General features: G+C 41.8%; 1 protein-coding gene across 1 annotated transcript in view; it reads right to left on the bottom strand.

Annotated features, from left to right (window-relative positions):
* Nucleotides 1–26,600, bottom strand: part of LOC143228724 (uncharacterized) — a 237,245-nt gene that overhangs the window by 16,948 nt on the left and 193,697 nt on the right. Inside the window, exons 2-4 of the mRNA XM_076460014.1 lie at nucleotides 6,799–7,068; nucleotides 3,667–3,796; nucleotides 1,292–1,444 (exon numbers count right to left, since the gene is read on the bottom strand). The gene's annotated coding sequence lies outside the window, so the exon portion shown is untranslated. The remainder of the gene's footprint in view (nucleotides 1–1,291; nucleotides 1,445–3,666; nucleotides 3,797–6,798; nucleotides 7,069–26,600) is intronic.

The raw sequence follows: 26,600 nt of genomic DNA, 5'->3' as shown, positions 1-26,600 counted from the left end.
GCTCTTTAAACTTCATCAGGCTTATATTAGATTCTGATGAAGGTTATCAGCCCTTCAGAATCGGTAGGTGGCGCTCTTTACACTTCATCAGGCTTATATTAGATTCTGATGAAGGCTATCAGCCCTTCAGACACGGTAGGCGGCGCTCTTTACACTTCATCAGGCTTATATTAGATTCTGATGAAGGCTATCAGCCCTTCAGACACGGTAGGCGGCGCTCTTTACACTTCATCAGGCTTATATTAGATTCTGATGAAGGTTATCAACCCTTCAGAATCGGTAGGTGGCGCTATTTACACTTCATCAAGCTTATATTACATTCTGATGAAGGTTATCAGCCCTTCAGACCCGGTAGGTGGCGCTCTTTAAACTTCATCAAGCTTATATTAGATTCTGATGAAGGTTATCAGCCCTTCAGACCCGGTAGGTGGCGCTCTTTAAACTTCATCAAGCTTATATTAGATTCTGATGAAGGTTATCAGCCCTTCAGACCCGGTAGGTGGCGCTCTTTAAACTTCATCAGGCTTATATTAGATTTTGATGAAGGTTATCAGCCCTTCAGACCCGGTAGGGGGCGCTCTTTAAACTTCATCAGGCTTATATTAGATTCTGATGAAGGTTATCAACCCTTCAGACCCGGTAGGTGGCGCTCTTTAAACTTCATCAGGCTTATATTAGATTCTGATGAAGGTTATCAGCCCTTCAGACCCGGTAGGTGGCGCTCTTTAAACTTCATCAAGCTTATATTAGATTCTGATGAAGGTTATCAGCCCTTCAGACCCGGTAGGTGGCGCTCTTTAAACTTCATCAGGCTTATATTAGATTTTGATGAAGGTTATCAGCCCTTCAGACCCGGTAGGGGGCGCTCTTTAAACTTCATCAGGCTTATATTAGATTCTGATGAAGGTTATCAGCCCTTCAGACCCGGTAGGTGGCGCTCTTTAAACTTCATCAGGCTTATATTAGATTCTGATGAAGGTTATCAGCCCTTCAGACCCGGTAGGCGGCGCTCTTTAAACTTCATCAGGCTTATATTAGATTCTGATGAAAGTTATCAGACCTTCAGACCCGGTAGGCGGCGCTCTTTAAACTTCATCAGGCTTATATTAGATTCTGATGAAAGTTATCAGACCTTCAGACCCGGTAGGCGGCGCTCTTTAAACTTCATCAGGCTTATATTAGACTCTTATTAAGGTTATAAGCCCTTCAGACACGAAAACTTAAAATCTAGTGCAATGAAATATGTTTACCACTTCTCTAGAATATAATATAACCACTGATAAATTGTTACCTGCTTGCTGACGCGGAGGATCCTGGGAATATACTGTGGTCTCCTTTAATTGGTCCACTGGTGATATTTATATTAGAAGCTGAGGATGCTTTCAGAGAAGACTTTACAATACATTTGTTTAAAAATTCCTGTGAATTACTACCAACGATTGACCTGAAACACAGAACCGTTAAGCCTAAGATAAAACATTTAACAAAGTTCATAAGCGACATCAAGTGCCTACTTTAAATGGACACTTGTTAACAATGATAGAGGACTAATCTAGGAAAACAGTACACATGGTAAAACGTACATTTAGAAATAATTCCTGCAGACGAAAGACTCAAGTAAAAATGAAATACAACAACAACTTTTGTTTACAGGCTAGAACAGATGTCCACTAGCAAGAACTGATTTGTTTTGAATTTCGCGCAAAGCTACACGAGGGCTATCTGTGCTAGTCGTCCCTATTTTAGCAGTGTAAGTATAGAATGAAGGCAGCTAGTTGTTACCACCCACTGCCAACTCTTGGACTACTCTTTTACCAACAAACAGTGGGATTGATCGTCACGTTATAATACTCTCACAGCTGAAAGGACGAGCTTGTTCGGTGGGATATGGATATTTGTAAAAAAAAAAAATATTGCCGAGAAAAAGACCATTAGAATACCTTTTGTTCATTTGAGATTTTATGTTTTATAAAGCATCCAGTAGATGCCGCCACAATATAATGATAGACAATGCGGGTTTGAAGAAGCTGAGTTCTAGTTTCTAGAATCCGAACACCGGTGCTCCTGAATTAAAGTTCATTGGATAATAATATATAATGAAGAGTTATTTTAACATATTTTTCCTGTAATAGAAAATAGAAATGAAATATGCATGTATGTAATATTGATAGATTATATTTGTTTGTTTGAAGCACAAACATACACAGTCGGCTATCTGTACTCTGCCCACCACAGGTAACGAAACCCGGTTTCTAGCGGCGTTGTAAGTCGTTAGACATACCATCGATTTTAGAAGACATTTTGATAGGTTTTGAACTGAGGAGACTCATTGAATTACAAAACTTAAAAATACATACAGAGAGTTAAAGTTCGCAGAAACCCAAGAAGAGAAGTACCCAAAAATATCCTTATTTTATTATTATATATTAACCTGTTGACTGCCAAGTATTTCAGCTGCTACAATACAACTCTAATGCTTCTTCATTTTGTAACTTTTTTTCGTGACGCCATTTTGGATCGAAAGTGAAACAATTTGTAATTGGGTCAAATGCATGTATGGTGCTGACATCTAGCGGTGAAGTTAGATATTACTGAGAACGAATTAACTCGTCCGTGGCACTGTGTTACCGATCGGCTTGGACGAGCTATCTCGTCTACGGCACTGGACAAGTCAATATCTCAATGAACTGCAATATTTAACAACGACCAACTCTGATTTTTAAATAGTAAGGTCAGTCGTCCTTTATTAGAATGATTTGATTTTCGCCAATGCAGAGGCGCGATGGGTGGAGTTATCGTCATTCCTACGGATATATAACAACTGTTTTCATCTTGGCTGCTACACTATCTACGAAAAGTAACACAACACTTTGAACAAGAGGACTTTAATGTTCCCCAATGAAACAAAAAGGGCCCGTCATGGCCAAGCGTGTTAAGGACTCGTAATTTGAGGGTCGCGCCAAACATGCTTGCCCTTTCAGCCGTGGGGGCGTTATAATGTGACGGCCAATCCCACTATTCGTGGGTAAAAGAGTAGCCAAGAGTTGGCGGTAGGTGGTGATGACTAGCTGCCTTCCCTCTAGTCTTACACTGCTAAATTAGGGATGGCTAGCACAGATAGCCCTCGAGTAGTTTTGTGCGAAATTAAAAAACAAACAAACAAACAATGAAATAAAAACTCGCATGGCAGAACTACACTATCGTTCAGTTGTCCAAAGGTGTCAGGGAATGTGCACAGTTTCATCGCAACCCTGTTTTTTGGGGAAAAAGATTCTCTTTCCTAACCCTAACTTTGAATTTGCGGATGAGGCACCGATTTTAGTGGAGTTGCATCATGGAACTTGAAAACAACCCCAGTAAAATCGGTGCCTTTGGTTTTCTTAAAGTGTGATTTCGAAAGTAGATGACCACTTAATATGTGTGTGGAAAGTTGTCAACATGTGTATCGATCAGCACTGTGTTGTAATGGTCATTGAACTAAGCGTTCCCATGACAGAGAAATCACCTATAGAATCGCAGCATGAGACCTGGAACCTCGTTAAGTCTCACTGCTTATCACGCTGAAATTTGGGTTTCGACACCCGCGATGGGTAGAGCACAGACAGCCAGCCCATTGGGCAGCTTTGCGATTACTGACAAACGAAACAACGTGATTTGTAAACGTACCTCGGTTTTTTCTGGCAGTAGTCCTGACTGTAGTCCGTCTCCGTGGAGCAGCTGGACCCGATCCTTCCTTCGTTCCTTCCAACAGCTACAATTCCTGAGTCACCATCACTATCTTGCAGTTGAAATCCCACTAACGAAGGGCAAACAGTTAGGGTTAAGCTGAAAGTTCGTGACGTCATTGTTCAGGATATTAAAATAGTTTAAAGGTTGTTATTTTTTTCTTTCAGGTTTGTGAACGTTCAGAAACTTTCTAAACACCTAACAACATTTCTGCTGCCTTCCTTACTGTAGCTTGTGACGATTTTAACCGATTTATAAAACACGTAGGAAACACGTTTACAAAACAGGCGAGATTCAATACACCTTTCTAGGGTTAAACTGCGCATGGTTCCAGGCGTGTCCAATGAGTCAATAATTAAATTACCTTGTAACTTTTAACTACGTTGCTTGGTTACCTATAGTCATATTACCAGATAAGCAGTCGTTTTGTGACATAAAAACCTATAAATACGATAACCTGTAATTATGTTGAACGTTAACTGTATTTATTGTGACAAATTTGCTTGGTATACACTTACATATACACGATATATCATGTACTGTAATGAATTTAACTGATGCGTCTATGGGTTGTGTATCGTATTAAATGAGGTTTGTCTAAGTTTATTAATACATACTGTAGGTTTTGTAATGTACTGACAAATCTGTCGAAGTTCATTGTGCAGACTGTATTTCACTAGATAAACTTTTTCTGCAGTTTTGAACTTCGCAAATCGGAATCAATGTTTCTAAACCAGAGTAAAGCTGGTGTCAAACATGTTCAACATCAGATAAAGGAACAGTGGTTGAGAACCTTTAGAACTTGTGAGAAGAATCCAATCAGAAGGTTTTACGTTATCACTGATCGGTCTGACACCAAACTGAATCACCAACCCAATCTCACGAGCGAATACATAAACTTGTCACATCTGTCCGCTGCCTGTCCGACTTGATTGTTCTGTCAACTTTATATTCCGTGTTCTTGTCTGTAAAGGTTTGTCATGACCATCCCTACTGTGAGATGGAGAGAAATAAAGATTGAAGTCTGAAACTGAGGAAAGACAGCTCGGTCACGTGCTGTAAGAGATACTTTCCGGACGCGCGACATTTATATTGACGTTGGTTTTATCATAATGATTTACTTACCGATCGCTCAACGTGATTTTAATACCGTGGTTTGAATGACACGGACATACCATAAACATTTGATAAGGTGACTTTATTATCAACAGTTGCTTACGACGTAATAAGAACAAAACATTCGGTGAGAATCACGCTTCAGTTACCAGTCTTAACCAGATTCAACGAGAGTCACACTGTAGTTAGTAGTCTTAACCAGATTCAACGAGAGTCACACTTTAGTAAGTAGTCTTAACCAGATTCAACGAGAGTCACACTTTAGTTAGTAGTCTTAACCAGATTCAACGAGAGTCACACTTTAGTTAGTAGTCTTAACCAGAATCAACGAGAGTCACACTTTAGTTAGTAGTCTTAACCAGAATCAACGAGAGTCACACTTCAGTTAGTAGTCTTAACCAGAATCAACGAGAGTCACACTTTAGTTAGTAGTCTTAACCAGATTCAACGAGAGTCATACCTCAGTAACCACTTTTAACCAGTTTCTTATAAACGTCCAACAGCATTTACATCAAAAGCTGAATTTCAAACCTGTCAGATAACGACAAACTACTGGACGACAATTTGTAAATAAACAATACATGAAGGAACACAAGATCTTAACAACATAGAAGTAGCATTATATCAAAGTTATAAAGACGGTAATGAACTAACAGTTGAAAAAACAAGTAATAAATGAAAATATGTTTGAAAGTTATTACAAACAAAATAACATTTAATAAATTACTGGAATGTACTTTAATAGAAAGTGAAAAATATTATCTTGGAACCACAGTCACAAGACAGACAGAAACTGTCGTCACAAAATATCAGTCAACACTTTGACCAGTTCACACGACAGACAGTTAATTGTCACGTAATATCAGTGAACACTTTGTTCAGTTCACACGACAGACAGAAATTGTCACGTAATATCAGTCAACACTTTGACCAGTTTACACAAAAGACAGAAATTGTCATGTAATATCAGTCAACACTTTGTTCAGTTTACGACAGACAGAAATTGTCACGTAATATCAGTCAACACTTTGACCAGTTCACACGACAGACAGAAATTGTCACATAATATCAGTCAACACTTTGACCAGTTCACACGACAGACAGTTAATTGTCACATAATATCAGTCAACACTTTGACCAGTTCACACGACAGACAGTTAATTGTCACATAATATCATTCAACACTTTGACCAGTTCACACGACAGACAGAAATTGTCACATAATATCAGTCAACACTTTGACCAGTTCACACGACAGACAGTTAATTGTCACGTAACATCAGTCAACACTTTGTTCAGTTCACACGACAGACAGAAATTGTCACGTAATATCAGTCAACACTTTGTTCAGTTCACACGACAGACAGAAACTGTCGTCACAAAATATCAGTCAACACTTTGACCAGTTCACACGACAGACAGAAATTGTCACGTAATATCAGTCAACACTTTGACCAGTTCACACGACAGACAGAAATTGTCACGTAATATCATTCAACACTTTGTTCAGTTTATACGACAGACAGACATTGTCACATAATGTCAGTTAACACTTTGATAGTTCACATGACATTGGTAAGTAATTACTGTGGGAGTCACAATAAACTAAAACAATAATACTGAGCTGCGCGTGCTTTTGTTGATACCGACGTGAAATACTGATACTAGTCGATGAAATAATCTATCTGTAAGAGTAAAATTTTGTGCCATAGAAAGAAATAAACAACATAAACCATACAGGTATCAGTTAGATAAAGTGATGTGCCAAGGGTTCACGTTCACGAGGCTAAACGTGAAGTAACAAGAGTATAATTACCTTGAACTATTAGAATGTCTTCATTTTTTCCTTCAAAATAACAACATGATTAGAACGTCATACTTTATAGCGACAGACCCGCCACCAGATGTGGTGAAGGGAAGCAAAATGGACATTTTCATGTTTAAAAATGATCATACCTCCATTGTTCTCCGGTTTCTCCCCATTTCGTTGTATACCAGATACTTGCTTCTCTCCAGGTAAAGTTGAGGTTGTGGTGTTGGGAACACTGCTGGTTGCATTTTCTGGACCGTGTACAACCGTTGTCGGTGTCAATCTTGTTCGCAGGCGCTATCTGGAGATGGAACTCGGCCGCCACCACTGGTCGTCATGACTACCTCAATCTTGTTGCTATGGGCACCAGTATTAAGGTGAGTACAGAGAAAGTGAAGACTGTGATGAGACCATTCCTGAAAGAAGACGACAAAATATGACAACCGGAAACCGCTTCTACAAAACGTCTTCCACAAATAACCAAACCTCCTGTCACATTCCCATGTTACGTTTTCATGAAGTGGGCTTTATACAGAACAAATCTGTACCCAATGTGTTAATGTACAGCACTGTGCAAAATATAATATTATATCATTCTTTTAATGGAGCTGATTCTTACATGTTGTGAATGTGTAAATTTTAACACTATGGAAATGCTTCACTAATTCTTGTTCACAACTAAATGACACACGATAAGAATATTTATTATTCTCTAGATTTTCTATATTATGTACCAAGAGCATGTCATTTCTTGAACCAAGGGCATGTCATTTCTTGAACCAAGGGCATGTCATTTCTTGAACCAAGGGCATGTCATTTCTTGAACCAAGGGCATGTCATTTCTTGTACCAAGGGCATGTCATTTCTTGTACCAAGGGCATGTCATTTCTTGTACCAAGGGCATGTCATTTCTTGTACCAAGGGCATGTCATTTCTTGAACCAAGGGCATGTCGTTTCTTGAACCAAGGGCATGTCGTTTCTTGAACCAAGGGCATGTCGTTTCTTGTCCCAAGGACATGTCTTTCTTGTACCAAGGGCATGTCATTTCTTGTACCAAGGGCATGTTATTTCTAGAACCAAGGGCATGTCATTTCTAGAACCAAAGGCATGTCATTTCTTGAACCAAGGGCATGTCATTTCTTGTGCCAAGGACATGTCATTTCTTGTGCCAAGGACATGTCATTTCTTGTACCAAGGGCATGTCATAAGGGTTAAGCTTCAATGAACATACAGATCAAATGTAGGACCTGAAGTAACAGTCATGTTACCCTATGCAGTATCTTAATTATAGAAAACGAATTAACATATGGACAGGCATATACTAGAAGAAATTAATTTAACAGTATTCCACAAATAAAGCTTGAGAAAAACAGTATTTAACACTATATATTAAGTTTTGTTGTCATGTCCAAAAAGCAGAGAGAATTGTCGGTAGAACAGAGAGTTTACATAAAAGCTTTACGTGATGCTGGTTGGACTCTGACAAATTGATGTAGACTAGAAACATTCCACAAACACTGTCAAGTACACTACAGATCATGAGATTGAGACAGGTAAGTTTAAAAAATAAGAAAGGATACTGATGTTAAATATGTTTGTTTATGAAGTCTTCAGGACAGTAGTAAGACTGTCACTGATATTAAGCATGACACAAACAACATGTGCCAAATAACAGAACAGTGTCCAGATCTACAGTATGAAGAACACTGAACCAGAATGGAATATTTGGTTATGTACCAGTTTAAAACCTTTACTTTGACATACAAACATTGTCAAGGAACTGAAAGTTGGTAAAAAGTACCAAAACTGGATTGTTGTTGATTGGAAACTGGTTTTATGGATGGATAAGTCCATGTTTGAAATATTTAGTTATAAACATAAGTTGTAAATCTGGTAGAAGAAAGGTGAAAGATGCTTACCTCAGTGTATAACACCTACCATGAAACATGAGGGGAGGCAGTGTAATGGTTAGAGAGTGTTTTCTACTGAGGTAACAAGAGATATTTACAAAATAGATGGAATAATGGACCAGGTCAAGTACCATCAGATACTGATCCATCATGGTATACTAAGCAGTTTATGTATTATTGGTAAATGATTCTACTATCAAGAAGATAATAACCCCAAACACACATCCAACCTATGTAGAAACTGTTTAGTTAAGAAAGAAGCGACTGGAGTCATTCAAATGATACATTATCCTTCACAGATCACTGATCTTAACCCATCTGAACAGATCTGGGATCTGATGGATCAAAAACTTGGCAAATCAAAAGTTACGTTCAAAGAAACTTTATGGGAGTGTATTAGAGACATTTGGAGTAAAATCCCACAGAATACTTTTGATTAAATATGTTACAATAATGACTGAAAGACTGTCTGTAGTTATTAAAGTGAAACAGAGAGATAACATATTAACTGTTCAACTCAGACACTTCCACCGAGTTTCTGTTGTACTAAATATGAATATTAATACAATTATGTTTCACCTGTGATTTACCTTCCATTGTTCATTGAAATTAGCTGAAACTTAACTGTAATATATACGGTTTCTACTGATACTACTACTTATACTAAATGTAAACAGTATATTTACTACTACGTATACTAAATGTAAACAGTATATTTACTACTACTACGTATACTAAATGTAAACAGTATATTTACTACTACTACGTAAACGTATACTAAATGTAAACAGTATATTTACTACTGCTGCGTAGGCGGTATGCTAAATGTAAACGGTATGTTTGCTGCTACTGCCACTGCGTTATGCTGAGTGTAAACCGGTTGTGCTTTGCTGCTGCTGCTGCTGCGTTGTGCTAGCTGTGTGAGCCGGTTGTGTTTGCTGCTGCTGCTGCTGCGTTGTGCTGGAGTGTGAGCGGTTGTGTTTGCTGCTGCTGCTGCTGCTGCGTTGTGCTAAGTGTGAGCCGGTTGTGTTTGCTGCTGCTGCGTTGTGCTGGAGTGTGGAGCGGTTGTGTTTGCTGCTGCTGCGTTGTGCTGGAGTGTGAGCGGTTGTGTTTGCTGCTGCTGCGTTGTGCTGGAGTGTGAGGCGGTTGTGTTTGCTGCTGCTGCTGCTGCGTTGTGCTGAGTGTGAGCGGTTGTGTTTGCTGCTGCTGCGTTGTGCTAGGTGTGAGGCGGTTGTGTTTGCTGCTGCTGCTGCTGCGTGGGCGTTGTGCTAGGTGTGAGCCGGTTGTGTTTGCTGCTGCTGCTGCTGCGTTGTGCTGGAGTGTGAGGCGGTTGTGTTTGCTGCTGCTGCGTGGGCGTTGTGCTGGAGTGTAGAGCGGTTGTGTTTGCTGCTGCTGCTGCTGCGTTGTGCTAGATGTGAGACGGTTGTGTTTGCTGCTGCTGCTGCTGCGTTGTGCTGAGTGTGAGACGGTTGTGTTTGCTGCTGCTGCTGCTGCGTTGTGCTAGAGTGTGAGACGGTTGTGTTGCTGCTGCTGCTGCGTTGTGCTAGAGTGTGAGCCGGTTGTGTTTGCTGCTGCTGCTGCGTTGTGCTAGAGTGTGAGCCGGTTATGTTCGCTGCTGCTGCTGCATGCTGAGTGCAGACGGTTATGTTTGCTGCTGCGTTTGCGTTGTGCTAGATGTGAGCGGTTGTGTTTGCTCACGTTGCGTTGTGCTAAGTGTGAGCCGGTTATGTTTGCTCACGTTGCGTTGTGCTGAGTGTAGGCGGTTGTGTTTGCTCACGTTTATGCTAAGTGTAGAGCGGTTATGTTTGCTCCCACGTTGCGTTGTGCTGAGTGTGAGCCGGTTATGTTTGCTCCACTGCTTGTGCTAGATGTAGAGCGGTTGTGTTTGCTGCTGCTGCTGCGTTGTGCTGGAGTGTGAGGCGGTTGTGTTTGCTGCTGCTGCTGCGTTGTGCTGGAGTGTGAGCCGGTTGTGTTTGCTGCTGCTGCTGCTGCGTTGTGCTGGAGTGTGAGCCGGTTGTGTTTGCTGCTGCTGCTGCTGCGTTGTGCTAGAGTGTAGAGCGGTTATGTTTGCTGCTGCTGCTGCGTTGTGCTGGTGTGAGCGGTTGTGTTTGCTGCTGCTGCTGCGTTGTGCTGAGTGTGAGCGGTTGTGTTTGCTGCTGCTGCTGCGTTGTGCTGAGTGTGAGCCGGTTGTGTTTGCTGCTGCTGCTGCTGCGTTGTGCTGAGTGTGGGCGGTTGTGTTTGCTGCTGCTGCTGCTGCGTTGTGCTGAGTGTGAGCCGGTTGTGTTTTGCTGCTGCTGCTGCTTGTGCTGGAGTGTGAGCCGGTTGTGTTTTGCTGCTGCTGCTGCTTGTGCTGGAGTGTGAGCCGGTTGTGTTTGCTGCTGCTGCTGCTTGTGCTGGAGTGTGAGCGGTTGTGTTTGCTGCTGCTGCTGCGTGCTAGAGTGTGAGCCGGTTGTGTTTGCTGCTGCTGCTGCGCGTGCTGGAGTGTGAGCGGTTGTGTTTGCTGCTGCTGCTGGCTTGTGCTGGAGTGTGAGACGGTTGTGTTTGCTGCTGCTGCGTTGTGCTGGAGTGTGAGCCGGTTGTGTTTGCTGCTGCTGCGTTGTGCTGGAGTGTGAGCCGGTTGTGTTTGCTGCTGCTGCTGCTGCGTTGTGCTGGAGTGTGAGGCGGTTGTGTTTGCTGCTGCTGCTGCTGCGTTGTGCTGGAGTGTGAGCCGGTTGTGTTTGCTGCTGCTGCTGCTGCGTTGTGCTGAGTGTGAGCCGGTTGTGTTTGCTGATACTGCTGCTGCGTTGTGCTGAGTGTGAGCCGGTTGTGTTTGCTGCTGCTGCTGCGTTGTGCTGGAGTGTGAGGCGGTTGTGTTTGCTGCTGCTGCTGCGTTGTGCTGGAGTGTGAGCGGTTGTGTTTGCTGCTGCTGCTGCTGCGGGCGTTGTGCTGGAGTGTGAGCCGGTTGTGTTTGCTGCTGCTGCTGCTGCGGGCGTTGTGCTGAGTGTAGTGAGCGATTGTGTTTTGCTGCTGCTGCTGCTGCGGGCGTTGTGCTAGGTGTAAAGGGGTGTGTTTGCTGCTGCTGCTGCTGCGTTGTGCTGGAGTGTGAGGCGGTTGTGTTTGATGCTGCTGCTGCTGCTGCGTTGTGCTGGAGTGTAGACGGTTGTGTTTTGCTGCTGCTACTGCGTTGTGCTGGAGTGTAAGGCCGGTTGTGTTTGCTGCTGCTGCTGCTTGTGCTAGAGTGTGAGCCGGTTGTGTTTGCTGCTGCTGCTGCTTGTGCTGGAGTGTGAGACGGTTGTGTTTGCTGCTGCTGCTGCTGCGGGCGTTGTGCTGGAGTGTGAGCCGGTTGTGTTTGCTGCTGCTGCTGCTGCGGGCGTTGTGCTGAGTGTGAGACGGTTGTGTTTGCTGCTGCTGCTGCGGGCGTTGTGCTAGAGTGTGAGCCGGTTGTGTTTGCTGCTGCTGCTGCTGCGGGCGTTGTGCTGAGTGTAAAGGGGTATGTTTGCTGCTGCTGCTGCTGCGTTGTGCTAAGTGTGAGCCGGTTGTGTTTGCTGCTGCTGCTGCTGCGTTGTGCTGGAGTGTGAGCGGTGTGTTTGCTGCTGCTGCTGCTGCGTTGTGCTAGTGTGAGACGGTTGTGTTTGCTGCTGCTGCTGCTGCGTTGTGCTGGAGTGTGAGCCGGTTGTGTTTGCTGCTGCTGCTGCTGCGTTGTGCTAAGTGTGAAGCGGTTGTGTTTGCTGCTGCTGCTGGCGTGCTGGAGTGTGAGGCGGTTGTTGTTTGCTGCTGCTGCTGCGTTGTGCTAGGTGTGAGCCGGTTGTGTTTGCTGCTGCTGCGTTGTGCTGGAGTGTGAGGCGGTTGTGTTTGCTGCTGCTGCGTTGTGCTGGAGTGTGAGCGGTTGTGTTTGCTGCTGCTGCTGCTTGTGCTGGAGTGTAGGCGGTTGTGTTTGCTGCTGCTGTTGGCGTGCTGAGTGTAGCCGGTTGTGTTTGCTGCTGCTGCTGCTGCGTTGTGCTAGAGTGTAGGCGGTTGTGTTTGCTGCTGCTGCTGCTGCGTGTGCTAGAGTGTGAGCCGGTTGTGTTTGCTGCTGCTGCTGCTGCGTTGTGCTGGAGTGTGAGGCGGTTATGTTTGCTGCTGCTGCGTTGTGCTGGAGTGTAGGCGGTTGTGTTTGCTGCTGCTGCTGCTGCGTTGTGCTGGAGTGTGAGACGGTTGTGTTTGCTGCTGCTGCGTTGTGCTAGTGTGAGCCGGTTGTGTTTGCTGCTGCTGCTGCTGCGTTGTGCTGAGTGTGAGCCGGTTGTGTTTGCTGCTGCTGCTGCGTTGTGCTGAGTGTGAGGCGGTTGTGTTTGCTGCTGCTGCTGCGTTGTGCTAGTGTGAGCCGGTTGTGTTTGCTGCTGCTGCTGCTGCGTTGTGCTGAGTGTGAGGCGGTTGTGTTTGCTGCTGCTGCTGCTGCGTTGTGCTAGATGTGTAGGCGGTTGTGTTTGCTGCTGCTGCTGCTGCGGCGTTGTGCTGGAGTGTGAGGCGGTTGTGTTTGCTGCTGCTGCTGCTGCGGCGTTGTGCTGGAGTGTGAGCGGTTGTGTTTGCTGCTGCTGCTGCTGCGGGCGTTGTGCTGGAGTGTGAAGGGGTGTGTTTGCTGCTGCTGCTGCTGCGTTGTGCTAGAGTGTAGACGGTTGTGTTTGCTGCTGCTGCTGCTGCGTTGTGCTGGAGTGTGAGCCGGTTGTGTTTGCTGCTGCTGCTGCTGCGTTGTGCTGGAGTGTGAGGCCGTTGTGTTTGCTGCTGCTGCTGCTTGTGCTGGAGTGTGAGGCGGTTGTGTTTGCTGCTGCTGCTGCTTGTGCTGGAGTGTGGGCGGTTGTGTTTGCTGCTGCTGCTGTATGCTGGAGTGCTGGACGGTTGTGTTTGCTGCTGCTGCTGGCGTGCTGGAGTGTGAGCGGTTGTGTTTGCTGCTGCTGCTAGCGTGCTGAGTGTGGGCGGTGTGTGTTGCTGCTGCTGCTGCTGTATGCTGGATGTGAGCCGGTTGTGTTTGCTGCTGCTGCTGCTATGCTGGAGTGTCGACGGTTGTGTTTGCTGCTGCCGCTGCTTGTGCTAGTGTGAGCCGGTTGTGTTTGCTGCTGCTGCTGCTTATGCTAGTGCAGACGGTTGTGTTTGCTGCTGCCGCTGCTTGTGCTGGAGTGTGAGCGGTTGTGTTTGCTGCTGCGTTGCGTTGTGCTGGAGTGTGACGGTTGTGTTTGCTGCTGCGTTGCGTTGTGCTGAGTGTGAGCCGGTTGTGTTTGCTGCTGCGTTGCGTTGTGCTAGAGTGTGAGGCGGTTGTGTTTGCTGCTGCGTTGCGTGTGCTAGAGTGTGAGCGGTATGTTTGCTGCTGCCGCTGTTTATGCTAAGTGTGAGGCGGTTGTGTTTGCTGCTGCTGCTTATGCTAGAGTGTGAGCGGTTATGTTTGCTCACTGCTTATGCTAAGTGTGAGCGGTGTGTTTGCTGCTGCTACTGCTTATGCTAGGTGTAGGCGGTATGTTGCTGCTGCCATTATGCTAAAGTAGGCGGTGTATATCTGCTGCTGCTGGCACTGACCCAGGGTTATGCGGTTGTCTGCTACTGCTGCCGTTTATGCTAAATGTGAACGGTATATCTACTACTACTACTTTAACCAAGGGTATACAGTATCTACTACTACTACCATTTATACTAAATGTAAACAGTATATCTACTACTACTACTTTAACCAAGGTATACGGTATCTACTACTACTACCACTTATACTAAATGTATACATTATATCTACTACTACTACTTATACTAAATGTAAACAGTATATCTACTACTTTAACCAAAGGTATGCAGTTATCTACTACTACTAGTAGTAGTACTTATTATAAATATTAAATATCTTCTATTATTCCATCGTATATTTAGTTATTCAAATACCGAAATAAATTTTTTGTTTATTTTTAGTTAATCATAAAGCTACACAGTAGGCTATCTGTGGTGTGCCCGTTTCGAGTATCGAAACCCTGTTTATAATGTTTCCTCCACCTGACCGCTGAGGCACCGGGGGTCATGAATTGAAGACCAAGAAGTTTGATGGAAAAAAAATTCAAACACACGCGCAGATACACACACACATAGACAATACAAATATATATCTGTTTGTTTCTTGACGTTCATAAATAATTGTAACTCCATTTCTCACGAACCACATCCATCCCAGACTTGCATCTCTGGTGTCGTTTAACAACTTTACCGCCACCAAGCACGTGAGTTCTGGGGAACTGTTAACGTCAAGGTTGTTAATCATCAAATCTAGATGATCCTTGACCTCACCTCTAAAGATGGATCAGATTATGTGATTGTAAAAGAAAGCGATCCTGTCCATGTGTCATTACATATCACGTTTCTACTAAATAAAAGTCGACAGCTGAGATAGGTGTTTTGATAAATCACGCTAAACTTCTGCATACAGAAAGTTTAGGTTCTTTAAGTTTTCACACATAAAAGTCACATCAAAGCGAGTTGTTTATTGTACAGAGGGATAAAAATTGAAATTTTAACGGAAAGAAAAGATCGTGGGTAGTTCTTAGAATTACTTGTTGTAGGAAGTATGGAAAGCAGATGTTGCAATAAAAGTAAGCAAACGACTTTGTTTGTTTGTTTACTGGGTTTCAAATTTCACGCAGAGCTACACGAGGACTATATGCGGTGGCCCTCCCTAATTTAGCAGTGTAGAACTAGAGGGAAGGTAGCTAGTCATCACCACCCACCGTCAACTTTTGGGATTCTCTTTTACCAACGAATTATAGGATTATAACGCCCCCACGACTGAAAAGGCGAACATGTTTGGTTGGTACGACCAGGATTCGAACCCGTGACCCTCGTCCCTATATACGAAAATACACAGTTTGAGAAACACTAGTTTATTGTATCTGGTATGATTCATAACAAGTAACTGCTACGTTTCCTGGAGGCTCAGATGTAATCACGACGTTTACAATGCTGAAGTTTGGGTTTCAATCAATCCCTGTGGGTGGAAACAGCATGGAGAACCAATAGAAACAGCTCTTGTCAAACATATTAATGTGTTCTCCGCTGGTACATTGGTAAGTCAACGGATCTACCACGCTAAAATTAGGAGTTTGATTCCCCTCGGTGGATTCAGCAGATAGCCTGATGTGACTTTGCTGTAATAAAACACACACATTAATGTGTGCTATTACATAAAAGGCACCAACAGTAAATTAGCCATGGTTTACAATAAGGATGTTTTAACCCTCTTTATTCCCATGTTTTATAATTGTTTAAGCGTCATGTATTATTATCTACTGTAGAGCTAATGGTACATCAACTTGCATCATGTATTGCTTGTCTAGTGTTAAGGTAGACGTCCATCAACTTGAATCGTGTATTGCTATCTGTTGTAAAGCTAGACGTCCATCAAGTTGCATCATGTATTGCTATCTGTTGTAAAGGTAGACGTCCATCAGCTTGAATCGTGTATTGCTTGTCTAGTGTTAAAGTAGACGTCCATCAACTTGAATCGTGTATTGCTATCTGTCGTAAGGTAGACGTCCATCAACTTGCATCAGGTATTGCTATTAATGTAAAGGTAGACGTCCATCAACTTGAATCGTGTATTGCTATCTGTTGTAAAGGTAGACGTCCATCAGCTTGAATCGTATATTGCTATTAATGTAAAGGTAGACGTCCATCATTTTGAATCGTGTATTGCTTGTCTAGTGTTAAGGTAGACGTCCATCAACTTGAATCGTGTATTGCTATCTGTTGTAAAGGTAGACGTCCATCAACTTGAATCGTGTATTGCTTGTCTAGTGTTAAAGTAGACGTCCATCAACTTGAATCGTGTATTGCTATCTGTCGTAAAGGTGGGCGTCCATCAACTTGCATCAGGTATTGCTATTAATGTAAGGTAGACGTCCATCAACTTGAATCGTGTATTGCTATCTGTTGTAAGGTAGACGTCCATCAGCTTGAATCGTATATTGCTATTAATGTAAAGGTAGACGTCCATCATTTTGAATCGTGTATTGCTTGTCTAGTGTTAAGGTAGACGTCCATCAACTTGAATCGTGTATTGCTATCTGTTGTAAAGGTAGACGTCCATCAGCTTGAATCGTGTATTGCTATTAATGTAAAGGTGGGACGTCCATCAACTTGAATCGTGTATTGCTATCTGTTGTAAAGGTGGGCGTCCATCAACTTGAATCGTGTATTGCTATTAATGTAAAGGTAGACGTCCATCAACTTGAATCGTGTATTGCTATCTGTTGTAAAGGTAGACGTCCATCAGCTTGAATCGTGTATTGCTATTAATGTAAAGGTGGGCGTCCATCAACTTGAATCGTGTATTGCTATTAATGTAAAGGTAGACGTCCATCAACTTGAATCGTGTATTGCTATCTGTTGTAAAGGTAGACGTCCATCAGCTTGAATCGTGTATTGCTATTAATGTAAAGGTAGACGTCCATCAGCTTGAATCGTGTATTGCTATTAATGTAAAGGTAGACGTCCATCAGCTTGCATCATGTATTGCTGTCTAGTAAAGCTAGACGTCCATCAGCTTGCACCGTGTATTGCTGTCTAGTGAAAGCTAGACGTCCACCAACATCTGTGTGTTAGTGTTATCCACCACACCTTAAATAGTAACACAGGAGGACAGTATTTATAACACTCTGTGGCGCCATTTTCTGACCTTACAGCTTACAACGCCAAAGCTGGACATGATCTTAACCTGTAAAGTGAGGTGGTTTGTTATATCTATAGTTTCACAGTGGTTTGGAAACAACGTTAGAACTGACCGTAAACCTAATATATAACATGAGGTGGTTTCTTATATCTATAGTTTCACGAGTGGTTTGGAAACAACGTTAGAACTGACCGTAAACCTAATATATAACGTGAGGTGGTTTGTTGTACTTATAGCAGGTGAGGCCTAAAACTTTTCTGTCAGCCCCTTAAGTTAGTTAAGTAAAAATGAATCACTTGTTTTGAAATGACTGCTGATAGAAATGAAGTTAGGACGTCTTTCTACACACACACACACATACATACATACATAAAGCAGATATTTCGGTTAGCTTGTTTGAACTTCAGCACAAAGCTACACAATCGGCTAACTGTGCTCTTCCCATCACGAGAATCGAAACTTGATTTTCGCATTGTTTGTTTGCAGACATGGCGCTGTGCCACTAGGGGGCTACTCCTTTTATGCGGCTTTAACACCACAGTTTTCGTTTATTTTCATTAACAGTGTAATGAAAGCTACAGAGGGTTGTGCGTATTTACATTGATAACAACGAATTCACGGTTAGTTGTTGAAATAACTCACAACACACAGATAACTCACAACTCCTTATTACAGAGGAGCCTGTATGTCTTTATTCAAGTGTGAAAATGTAATAACTAAGCTCCATTGGGTTATTTTATTTGTCGATTGTAGGGAATCAAACCTTGGACGCTATAAGACCGTAGACTTACTCGTATACCACCAGTGTTCCTTGATATTCAAGATTAAAATTTCCAAAACCCTTCGGCTTGGGAAAAGCGATGTGATAGTTTACGTTGTTTTCTAACACTGACATCTGGCGGCGTTTTGTATTAAAATCGGAGGTTTTTTTTTTTTTGTAATAAACGAACAAAGTTTCGTGTGAAACAGTTAATAACAAAAATATTCCAGCATATCGAACGAACTGTCAAAAGTATCGATACTGGAAATCAGTTTGACACATTTGTGCGTCTTCGTCAGTAAGACTGAAAATGACGCACGAATGTGTCAAAATGGTTTCTATAATATCGGTACTTTGTTCCAATACTGAGATTTTTCACTATATAGCTTCTGATAAGCAGTCATTTAATTGTCTACCTTTAGGTTATAACTAACGCCTCCAGGTGTCACTGTATCACCGTTGTACAACCTTGCGTTAAGGAATAAATATTGTTTTTACCAAAGATGTTACTTTGGTTTCTGATTTGCATTTTTCTGCGATTTCTTTTAATAAATTCAATTTCACTGAAACCGGTCGAATTCATTGGATCAGGCTAAAGTAAACAGTAAACCGTGTTTTCTAGCCCTCTTTAGGTTTCATTAATTACCCCAGAAATTATTAAGAGAGAGAGTTCAGCAAACTAAGACAATGGACTGTTTGTTTAATGGAGTTGTTCACGTAAGGTGAATGTCGGTCAAATTTTAAGGTCACGTGGCGCCGCCGCCATTGTTTATCAATAGTTATCTGTCTCGTTAAAGCTTTAGAACTGCATGTAAGCCATGGCTTGTCACTGCATCTGTCATCTAATTGCTTTGGCGTGCAGGTTTCCCATCTCAGGTATAATTGTTTCAGTTTGTAACATCGCGTGATAAGACCTGACAGAGCAACTGAGGTTTTCTGTAAGGTAAAAATTCATTATTTCATGTTATCAGTAGGGAAATAGAGAAAAAAAACTTTTTTTTTTTTTTACATTTTCCTCACGTTCATATATTAGCCTCGCATAACTTGTAATACACTGTAGCCAAATGCTACCAGTATTTCATAGTGAAAGGGCAAACACACCAAATATTTACTCTCATCGATACGCCGACTTAATTTGTCAACTGAAAACTGCCTTAGGTTGAAATTATTAGCTTTATCTGGTTTATACTATATTCCTAGTAATAAATGTGATAGAAGTCCTTTCTATCTTCACTATTCTGAATGCAAGGTTCCTGACAGACCAACCATCAGATGGCACCGCGGTGGCTGTGGGCTAATAACGCAAAAATCAGGTTTCGATACCCGCCGTGGACACATCACAAGTAGTCAAATATTGCGATTACAGAAAACATTATAAAAGTATACGTGTCTGCTCTTTTTAATGAATATTAAAGTCAGTTAGCACTTTGAAAAAAACAAAATCATTTCTGAGTCGGCACTTCTTTCGTCACTGAATAATGTTCTGGTTGTGTTGCACGTGCCTGACACAACAACATCTAGGCCTTGGTGACCGTTACTTGTTGCACGTGCCTGACACAACAACATCTAGGCCTTGAGTGACCGTTACTTGTTGCACGTGGCTGACACAACAACATCTAGGCCTTCAGTAACAGTTATTTGTTGCACGTGGGTGACAGAACAACATCTAGGCCTTGAGTGACCGTTATTTGTTGCACGTGGGTGACACAACAAGAACATCTAGGTCTTGAGTAACCGTTACTTGTTACACGTGGGTGACACAACAACAACCTCTTGGTCTTGAGTGACCGTTATTTGTTGCACGTGGGTGACACAACAACAACCTCTTGGTCTTGAGTGACCGTTATTTGTTGCACGTGGGTGACACAACAACAACATCTTGGTCTTGAGTAACCGTTACTTGTTGGTATTTGCAGCCTGCTTGTTCTAGCAAAGGCCAACAACATAACATTTGTAATAACTGACAGACAAATACAACTGTTAACAAGTTTTTACAGTGAAGAAAGCTTGTTTACTTTAGTCTCCGTTACACAGAGCAGGTTAGAGTTCATCGATATCACAACACCTGTTTACTTTAGTCTCCGTTACACAGAGCAGGTTAGAGTTCATCGATATCACAACACATGTTTACTTTAGTCTCCGTTACACAGAGCAGGTTAGAGTTCACCGATATCACAACACATGTTTACTTTAGTCTCCGTTACACAGAGCAGGTTCAGAGTTCACCGATATCACAACACATGTTTACTTTAGTCTCCGTTACACAGAGCAGGTTAGAGTTCACCGATATCACAACACATGTTTACTTTAGTCACCGTTACACAGAGCAGGTTAGAGTTCATCGATATCACAACACCTGTTTACTTTAGTCTCCGTTACACAGAGCAGGTTCAGAGTTCACCGATATCACAACACATGTTTACTTTAGTCTCCGTTACACAGAGCAGGTTCAAAGTTCACCCACATCACAACACATGTTTACTTTAGTCTACGTTACGCAGAGCAGGTTCAAAGTTCACCCACATCACAACATATATTTACTTTAGTCTAAGTTACACTGAGCAGGTTCAGAGTTCACCCACATCACAACATATGTTTACTTTAGTCTACGTTACACAGAGCAGGTTCAAAGTTCCCCCACATCACAACACATGTTTACTTTAGTCTCCGTTACACAGAGCAGGTTCAAAGTTCACCCACATCACAACACATGTTTACTTTAGTCTCCGTTACACAGAGCAGGTTCAAAGTTCACCCACATCACAACACATGTTTACTTTAGTCTCCGTTACACAGAGCAGGTTCAGAGTTCACCCACATCACAAAACATGTTTACTTTACGTTACACAGAGCAGGTTCAGAGTTCACCGATATCACAACACATGTTTACTTTAGTCTACGTTACACAGAGCAGGTTCAGAGTTCACCCACATCACAACATATGTTTACTTTAGTCTACGTTACACAGAGCAGGCTCAGAGTTCACCCACATCACAACACGTTTACTTTAGTCTACGTTACACAGAGCAGGTTCAGAGTTCACCCACATCACAACACATGTTTACTTTAGTCTACGTTACACAGAGCAGGTTCAGAGTTTCCTTAAAAAGTTTTCTTACGTCCCAGTTATATAGCACACATTTCTAGTTTACCTACGTCCCAGTTGCACATAACAAGTTGTGCAATATTGTTTTACTAACAATAGTAAAATATGTTTTAATAATATAATAATAAACTACATTCAGTAACTTTGCTGACTGTTGAAACCATATTTTTCTCTCTACAGAATGGTTAGGATTTTAATCAAAAAATACAAAAAGGCTTAGTTTCTCATGAATGAACATAGTCGTCATTAGGTTTGTTTTCATTACAGAATTGTGAAACTATCCGTTACGGCTGTGTGGTAACAGCGGATAAATGATACGTGAAGGACGTTATTACCTACAATGCGTGTATTGTCTTTTCTTTGTTTCTCGGATTCCGTTTTAAACGACGCTGTGACTGATCTTAAATTCACAGTACGGTATTCGCTCGTATAATACTTTATCAACATTCGTATAATTCTGTGTTGTTATATTTGACATTTAAAACAACGTTTATTAAACGCAAGTCGACTTCACGCACAACTCTCACTAGTGCGCTGGAAAAGTTTGTTTGTTTGTAATTTCGCACAAAGCTACTCGAGGGCTATCTGTGCTAGCCGTCCCTACTTTAGTAGTGTAAGACTAGAGGGAAGGCAGCTGATCATCACGACCCACCGCCAATTCTTGGGCTACTCTTTTACCAACGGATCGCGGGATTGACCGTCACATTCTAACGCACCCCACGACTGAAAAGACGAGCATGTTTGGTGCGATGGAGATTCGGACCAACGACACTCAGATGGCGTGCCGAACGCCCTAACCACCTGGCCGGGACGCGAATTATGAACTGTCGGATTCACAGTCCAGATATGCTAATCGTTGGGCTCAAGTACAAAATTCGAAGGATTCTATAGACAAATTTCTTTGTTTGGAAAACAATAGGACAGAAGTGTCTTAATGGTAAAATAACTATTTACAAGTTTTCATAAACACATTATTTAATTTCACAAAACTCGCATTAAATTGAATATTAGAAAATAAATCACTAATTTAAATAAACGTAACTTCAATAATTCACGACATAGGGAAATTTTTTTTTTACATTTAGGAGAAGAAACACAATGAAATGATATATTGATAGTTTGGGCTTTCCTATCAGGATGGCCCGGCATGGCCAGATGGTTAAGATATTTGACTCGTAATCTGAGAGTCGCGGGTTCGAATCCCCGTCACACCAAACATGTTTACCCTTTCGGCCGTGGGGGCGTTGTAATGTAACAGTCAATCCCACTATTAGTTGGTAAAAGAGTAGCCCAAGAGTTGGTGGTGGGTGGTGATGGCTAGCTGCCTTCCCTATGGTCTTACACTGCAAAATTAGGCACGGCTAGCGCAGATAACTTTGCTCGAAATTCAAAACAAACCAAACCTAAGAGCACGCCCCCCAGTGGCACAGTGGGATGTCTGCGGACTTATACGGTTAAAAACCGGGTTTTGAAACCCATTGTGGGCAAAGCACAGATAGCTCTCTGAGCAGCTTTGTGTACAATACCAAAACAAGCAAACCCTAACTCAACAGAAAGACTCGTGTCGTAAAAAACTGTCACTTATTTTACAACAATAATTACACAGTCATTTTTCACAACCCCAGTTCAAAACTGATTTGGTAATAATAGGAATTGTCTCGATGATTTGAGATTTAGAGAATGGTTAAGCTGTATGGATCTTTAAGGCTAAGATACCCTTGGAATAACACAAACGGATAGTCTCGTGTCGGCTCGAAGAGGTTTATGAAGGTGTTGTTTCTTCCTTACTAAAGTCAGCCTTCATGCCCTATGTAAAGGTTTGCAACCGAACACAACTTGAAGATATGTTCTCAAGCCTCTTGTTGTTCATATATCACAGAACATTAGTCTATTATCAAAACCCGAATTAATACTGAATATAACAGTCTTTCGTGAACAGAGAACGTACCTGAAATTTTGAAACTAAAAAGCTTGTAACACTGCGAACGTTTCGGATTAAAAAAAAAAAAAAAGTGTAATACTCTATAACCAGGTGTCTATGAAAACACAATGCATGTTGTGTGAAAAAAAAAAAGTTCTGTAATTCATCATGTAAGGAAAACAATAGGTTTGTCTCCTTTTACCGCAGGCTTAAAACTTTAAACGTGCCACTTTACCTCTTGGTCAGAATAAAACTCTTTAACGAACTAATAAAATGACCCCCGTTTGAAAGGCACCGTCAACAACACATCTGTATGCATAACGTTAAGAAGAAATCTGGTACTTTTAAAATAAGACTAATTACATTAAAACTCACACTAATAATATAGTTTCCTGACATGCTATAAGTGATAAAACTGAAAAGTTTTAAAAATTATAATTATAGGTCACTGGTCTTTACGATAGTTCCGTCTTCTGTTTCTCTAGGCGACCTGCCGAATGTCCAGTCATTACAACCGTTGATATTACATTAATTTAAATAGTTGTTCATGTTCCATTAAATTACAACGAATGTCCAACTTCTGCTGCTGCGTTGAGAAAAATTAAACACAGAATCACGACACTTCAAGGCCTGGCTTGTCAGATAGTTAACTTCGCTTACGGCGAAAACACAAAGCGCCATCTATAGCAGTTGGAATACTATTTACAGTAAAACATTAAGCTCTCATTATGTTAAATTAAATGTAATAATTTCATAAAAACGTCTCGACTGGCTAAGAAACTTCAATACACTCGCCATGACAATAGAGCGATTCTCGTTAGGTGGCGTATCTGCAGGTATAAAGTATCATCGTGTAAGCCTCCTGGCGGAAAGAGAGAACGTGACTTTGGTAGCTGCTGTTTTATGACCCCGACCGTGTTTGCTTACAATGACTAAATTTGACCTAACGATAGCTTTGTTAACATCTTACCCGAGGCGCTTGATGAAGGGTTATTTAATATTCAAGGGACGCCTGGAATTTGAAGAAATATTACTAGCGCCGCAATCTTGCGCTGTGCCGCGTGTCTCAAAAGTTGCAGACACACACACACAGAGTATCGGAAAAAAAAATCGTTTGGCGGTGCCGTGGTGTCTCGTACCTCTGTTTGGCTTGAGCCATTATCTTGTGACGACGCGTGTCCGTTAGAAAGACGTGAGGTTCTGCAGAAGTTGTGTTTCATGTTTTGGCCACGTTTGTGTTGTCATTCTTTGTTTCCAAAACAATAGCTGTTAGAAGTACGCTAAGCGAGTGGTTCTATATAGCATAAACGCAGCAAGTTAAGGAATCACGTAAACGAAGGAAAAAACCCTCGAAAAGTTAAGGGTTCTCGCTAAGGGTCTTCCTACGGCCAGAGGTCAAAGGCCATGTCATCACGTTTGTAAACTTATAGTCAAAATTTTAGTGAACTACTATTTTATCAATTTATGTTCAATAAGTTTGGTATCAAACTGTAGATTATAACATCAGTTAACTTCTTAATTTAAAAGTGTTTGTTTTTGTTTTTGAATTTCGCACAAAGCTACTCGAGGGCTATCTGTGCTGGCCGTCCCTAATTTAGCAGTGTAAGACTAGAGGGAAGGCAGCTAGTCATCACCACCCACCGCCAACTCTTGGGCTACTCTTTTACCAACGAATAGTGGGATTGACCGTCACATTATAACGCCCCCACGGCTGAAAGGGCGAGCATGTTTGTAATTTAAAGTAAATATAAAAAATCTTAAATGTGGATTTTGTGTGTCACGTGGTATGTTGAATGTACCATTAGTTCAAATTAAATGTTTTTGATATCCAGAGTCTATAGCTTCTCAGGAATTATGAACTAAAATTAGAGATACTGACAGGCTATAATATAAAATATGAATCTCCTATCTTTTCTATTTGATGAAATATTAATAAATCATAATTTCCTGGCGCCACAGCTGTACACTTTCATTACAAGAATTTCTATAGGTGAAATATCTCAAAAGCACCAACTATAAAGTGAAATATGATTGGTCGAAACAGACAACAATAAACGTGCGCACTGAACGAGTAATTGTATTTCTGAGAAGGCCGTACAGCGGAGTTTTACAACAAAATACACAGAGACAGAAATCCAATAAATGCCAGGATATCCTGGAAGAGACCTCAAATAAAACACAATACGAGTTCTTTAAATCAGCCGTGTACAGCTTTTTTAACAACGGGAATGAACAGCTGAAGATTACATGGCTAACAACCTACTGTTGCCCTGCAGGTATAAAGAATTAGTCATTATTTCTACCGAGAAATATAGTTTATTTTGCCAAACAAAATCATTTTTTTTCTCTCTAACAGACGGCGCTAGTGAGACTTGAATTCGTCTCAAACTTTAAATTTTTCGTCTGCCGTTGTGGATAATTTTTAATAATTAGCTAGCGTTTGGTGTTTTTTCATGCTTGAAGAAGTTTGGATATTTTCGTAAGTCTGAAACAGTCAAACCACTGTGTGATCCATCTTTCAATTTTATTACGTGTTTTTGTTACGTTTTCAGTGCAAGCTGTCTCGACGAATTGGCCCAAAAGGCCGAGCATTCTCACCAAACACTGGGCACTTGTTGTTCAAACTGTGACGATGACGTCACACAAGAAGACCAAGGAGGTCGATCATTGTCTTCAAACTGGTCAGTAAGCTGACTAATGTTTTTTACTGACCACTGATCCTTAGATTTTTTTATATTATTTTGCTCAAAGTTACACTAAGGACTATCTCTGCTAGCCATCCCTAAGTTAGCTGGGAAAGACTAGAGGGAGGGCAGCGAGTTATCATTATCCACCGCCAATCTTTGGGCTACTCTTTTACCGACGAATAGTGGAATTGATTGTAACATTGTAACGCCCATACGGCTGAAAGGATGAGCATATTTGGTGGGAAGGAGATTCGAACCTATGAACTTGATACTGCAGGTGAAGTGACACAACCATCTAGCGATGCCGCTTTTAGAGATAGAACTATATGGATCGCAGATAGCCCTCGTGTATCTTTGCGCGAAATTCAAAACAAACAAACCAAACTTTATAGTTACTTGGTTGGTGCTCTTCGTGGTCACAACGTATACGTTTCTTTTGATTGTTTATTGTTAAGCCTAAAACTACCTTATCTTTGCTGTATCCACAGCTGAGATCAAACCTCGGACTTTAGCATTGTAAGTTTTCGAGCTTGACACTTAAACCATTGGGTGAGGGGGGGAAGGGTTCGTTTAATTTCCTCCCGTGTTATGTATATTTCTCATTTTTTATTTTACAAATTATAATGTGCAAACACTGAAGATAGAGGGCTACATTATCATTATTTAAGGGGTGGTAGCAATTAAATGATTATTTAATAAAGCTACTCAAGTGCTAGCCCACATTAGGCAGTATAATTTTAGGCCCAGCATTTAAGTGTTTAAGGCGCTCGACTCGTAATCTGAGGGGCGCGGTTAGAATCCCCGTCACACCAAACACGCTCGCCCTTTCAGCCGTTGGGGCGTCGTTAAGTGACGGCCAATCCCACATTTCGTTGATAAAGAGTAGCCCAAGAGTTGGCGGTGGGCGGTGACG

Source organism: Tachypleus tridentatus, chromosome 10, assembly GCF_004210375.1.
Source record: "Tachypleus tridentatus isolate NWPU-2018 chromosome 10, ASM421037v1, whole genome shotgun sequence".
NCBI lineage: Eukaryota > Metazoa > Arthropoda > Merostomata > Xiphosura > Limulidae > Tachypleus > Tachypleus tridentatus.
The sequence above is the reverse complement of the archived record's forward strand: the minus strand, read 5'-3'. Positions and strand labels throughout refer to the sequence as shown.